Raw genomic sequence first — 5,000 nt, 5'->3', positions numbered from 1 at the left:
AAAGAAGACCCTGTTGAGCTTGACTCTAGTCTGACTCTGTGAAGAGACATGAGAGGTGTAGCATAAGTGGGAGGTCGCGGGATACGGCCTCGTTTCGGCGGGGTCCTCGTGGCCGTCAGTGAAATACCACTACTCTCATCGTTTCTTTACTTACTCGGTGGAGCGGAAAGCGGACCATTGTGTTGTCCACGCTTCTAGCGCCAAGTGCGGGGGCCTCCGTGATCCTTCGGGCTTTGCGGAAGGCCTGCACGATCTGTTCCGAGGACAGTGTCAGGCGGGGAGTTTGACTGGGGAAGGAGCGAGATGCTCTCTGCACGCCTCAGCTTGGAGAAGGAGGAAGAGGAAGACGTCCTCCCGGCCTTCTCGGCCGCCCTGCTGCCCCGGGCTCGTTCCGGTCGCGGCTTCCAGCTCCGGACTGCGGTCCCGGTCGCACCCACTGCCTTCCCGACCCGTTTTCGCGGCGCCATCGCGATTTCGGGGCTCCTTCGGTGGCCCTGATCATCCGAGCCGTTCTTCTGCCTGCGGCCTTGTCCGGGCTCGTTCGCGTCGTTGCGGGTCGAGTCCGGCCTTCGTCCCCGAGTGACCTCCATCCAGCCCAGCCCTGTCCCGCTGGTTGCCGGGCTGGTTATCGCCCGCGTCTGCGGGAATGTCTTCTTTGGGGGCGTCTCCCCCTGCCTCGCCCTCGGGGCGGGACCAACCGGTGGTGACGCTCCACCGCATCTCCCCGGACCCCAGTTCTGGCTCCGGGCAGTCGGGCGCGGGTGCTGCGACGCCCCGCTCGGAGTTCTCGGACGCCGGAGACGACTTGCTTGCAGGGGTCCCGGCTGTCAACCTGCGGCCAACCGAGACGCCATCGGTTGGCAACCAAGATTCTGCGGCCGCCCTGGGTTCGCGCGGTGCCCCTGACGCTGCGCCGACCTCGGGCGATGTTCAACCTTCGGAGACTCCCCGCCCGGAGGCCGTCGGGCCGGGGCCCTCACCGGACGACATCGGTCCCTCCCCCGAGGGGCCTGCGAGCGCGGAGGCCAGGCTCGATCTGGCCTTCGCTGCAATGCCTGACTTTTCATCAGTCACGGCACTTCAGGAGCGCCTCACGGCGTTCCTGAATACAGAGAAGAACAAAGTCCCGGTGCACGCTCGCACGACAATATCCCAGATGTTCGGCGAGCTTGTTCTTCGCTGCGCCGAGTACCGGGCGCTGGCCTCGGACGCCAGGGGCCGGGCGGAGGTCCTCCGGACCATGTGGGGCACGGAGCGGCGCGACGCCGCTGAGGCTCGGTCCCGGGCTTCCGCGGCGGAGACCAGGCTGCGCGCCGGCCCCCCTCCATCCGCCGTGCCCTCGTTCGCGGACGTCGTGCGCGGCGGCCCCCGGTCTGCGTCCGCGCCGATGCCGGCGCCTCCCACGACCTCATCATCCCAAACAACCACCCAGCGACAAGATTCCGTGAGCCACGTCGCTTTTCTATCTCCCATTACACCCGCGACCACACCGGCTCAGCTCATACATACCATTAAGGCAAACATCATCCCTGAGGACGAGGGCATTGGCCCAGTACAATTCAAACAGACTTCCACAGGCGTCACGGTGATCGCCAAACACCGCGACACCTTACGCAATCTGACTACTGCGGTCCGCAACAACGCGGTCACGAACAATGCCATGTCGGTACGATTGGCGGAGCGCCGTAAACCCCACATTCGCGTGTGGGGAGTTGACCCGGATGTGGCGGACGACGCGGTCGTCTCACAGGTCGTGGCGAAGAATGCCGACCTTGGTTTGGACGCGTCGTCTATCACCCGGCGCTACACGTTCCGGGCTCGTAATAACACCAAGACGCACGTCCTCTGCGTGAGCCCGGACGCGTTTACCAAAATAATGCGTAGGGGGCGACTGACGATAGGTTGGTCCTCGGCCCAGGTGGAGGAGGACCTCCACGTCCCCTTGTGCACATTTTGTGCTCAGTACGGGCACTCCCGCCGCAACTGCCGCCTTGCCTCCGATCCGGCGAGGGCGGCCTGCACGAACTGCGCAGGTGCGCATGTTGTAACCGCCTGCGACGCTTCGGGTGGTGCTGCCTCCGTCGCTTGTGCGGTGTGCAGACGTGCGGGACGCGAGGTTCCTCCTCACAGGGCCGGGGCAAAGGAGTGTCCCATCCTTGCCGAACGCATAGCCAGGATGCGACTCAGAACTGATTATGACGTCAGCTAAACACACAAACACAAAGTACGAGGGGCGGAGGACCGTGCACTTTTTCATATTCAACACTTTTGCTCGGCGCCAAGCAATATGCTTACGGCGCCGGCATTTCCCCCACCACCCATCTCTTCCCCTTTCCTCTCTTTCCAACCGTATATGTTACTCTAATCTAATCTCTAAATTTCTTCTTCCCTTCTGTTTCGAAGGACGTGGTTCAGCCATGTTCCTTTTTAACTTTCTTTCATTCCTACCTTTCTCCTTTTCCGATACACTTTCGCATATACGGTTCATTACTTCATTCCTATGCAAATGCACGGTTCCTCCGTTCCTCTACACACGTATTCTACACTGCACCAATCACGTTTCACATCACATCCACATGGGACTAGACTCGATGCTACACATACCAACACTCCTACACTACACACCTCCCTCCCTCTCGTTCTCACCTTTCCTTCTTTTTTACACCCTCCTTTTCCTTTCTTGCCTTTATTCGTCTCTATTTTTCCTGCTCCGCTTCTCCGCAAGGGCCATTCCTGCTTCATACGTACACACTTTCACATCTCACTTTTCAGCACAACAATGACACCTTTAACATTCTCATTCATACAAATTAATCTCGACCATTGCAGGAATGCGACCCCGGTGTTAGTGGAGAGACTGAGGGAGGGAGACTTTCATTTCGCACTCATTTCAGACCCCTACACACGATCTGACACCATAACAGGCATACCCCCGGAGTGGACCGTCTTCGCGGCCCAGTCGGGACCGCGATCGGCCATCATCGCACGACAACAACACTTCGACATGTTCCCCATAACAGTAACCACACGTGTAGTAGCTATCATTTGCTCGTCGGCCACCGCATCCTGCCTTTTAATATCAGCATACGCACCACCGCACACTCCAATGACACAGACATTCGATGACATACGACAAGCACTCATCCTCACGGAGGGTATGCCGGTCGTCTTGGGGGGCGATTTTAATGCCAAGCACACGGCCTGGGGACCACATATTTGTGATATCAGGGGCGGGGAGTTACTAAATTTCGCGATGTCCTCAGGCCTGCTAATTTTAAACGATCCGGCATCCCCTCCAACATACTCGACAGCTTACACTGACAGTTGGATCGATGTTACATTTGCCACGAACCACATGATCAGTATACCTTACACATGGCAAGTCTCCGAAACAAGTACACTATCGGAACACAGACATATTGAGGTCAAATTCGGAGCACAATCCACGACTCGACAGCGCAGACTAACACACAGAGGTACCACACGACTTTTACACGACATGTCCCAGGACCCATTTTTTAATGCGGTGGCCGGCGTCCGTCTTGCTTCGGCAGATGCCATCGACACGATCGTCAACAAATTTCATCTTCTCATTGCAAAATCACGCAAAAAACACTCATCTTTCAGACCCGCACCGACACAAACACACCTCCCTGCGTCATGGTGGACACAGGAACTCGCCACCGAGCGTTCGCGTGTCCGCGCTCTACGCAGGAGATACCAACGCTCTAAACACATTCACATCAGACAACACTACGGCTCAATTTATTACACTGCATTACGAACTTTCAGAAAGCACATAGAAGAGGCACGCCACCACGATACACAGTCATTGGCTCGAGACTTCATTAGGAGTGGAATATTTGGCCGCCCATTCAAAATTGCATTTGCAAAACTCCGCGCACCAATCACACTTCCACCAGTAGAAACGCCAGACGGTACACTCACAACGTCACTACTCGACACAGCATACACTCTGTTAGCCACTCACGTTGCAACCGACGACACTTCAACAGACCTTCCACAGCACACAAACACGAGACTTCTTGCACAAGACACAACGCTCGGCGGCCCTGACGACGTGCCCTTCACTTACGGCGAGATTGACATTGCGTTCTCTCGCATTAAGCAGGGCACGGCGTCGGGCCTCGACGGCCTTACTCCACGAATAGTCACAACACTATGGACACAACACCCACATTTTTTCATCACTTTATTTTCCTCGGCCCTTCGCTTCGGTCACTTCCCCGTGGCGTGGCGAAAGGGTCGCATCATTTTCATTCATAAACCCGGCAGACCACAACACACACCTACATCATATCGTCCCATAGTTATGAATTCGGTGTTAGGCAAGGTGCTCGAGCGTCTTCTCTACGGTCGCCTCTACCACTTCATGGCCCACCAAAATTTGCTCCATTCGAACCAATTTGGATTCACCAGGCAACGGAGTGCCGTGCAGGCGCTCTACGCTCTGGTTTCAAAATTAAGAGGGTTCCGAACAGACGGCCTCCACGCCATACTGATTTCCATCGATTTCAGGGGCGCTTTTGACAGTGTCTGGCATCCCCTTGTGCTCAGTTCTCTCGCGCAATGGGGATGCCCGAGAAACGTCTGCGCGCTGCTCCGGTCCTTCCTATCGGACCGCGAGGTGGTATTCCGCTCTAGCGCGGGAGACGCGGTTGCGCGTCCCACCTTAGGCAGCCCGCAGGGTTCTCCGCTGTCACCGCTCCTCTGGAACATAGTCGTGCGTGGTTTGCTCGAGCTGCCGATGCCAGAGGGTGTGTCGCTCCAGGCCTACGCAGACGACGTTGTCGTCGTTGTGCCTGGCAGCTCCAGGAAGCAGCTGACGGCTCTTGCGGAGGAGGCACTCGGCCGAGTAGCCTCGTGGGCGAAGGGGGCAAGGGTCTCCATCAGCAGGGAGAAGACGGTGTGCCTTCTCATCTCTCCCCCCCGGGGGGGTTTGGGACGCACACCTCCCGCCATTCGCCTCGACGGAGTCC

This window comes from Amblyomma mixtum, unplaced genomic scaffold (assembly GCF_055824585.1).
Source record: "Amblyomma mixtum isolate Tamu unplaced genomic scaffold, ASM5582458v1 scaffold_21, whole genome shotgun sequence".
NCBI classification, from domain to species: domain Eukaryota; kingdom Metazoa; phylum Arthropoda; class Arachnida; order Ixodida; family Ixodidae; genus Amblyomma; species Amblyomma mixtum.
This window is presented reverse-complemented; position numbering follows the sequence as displayed.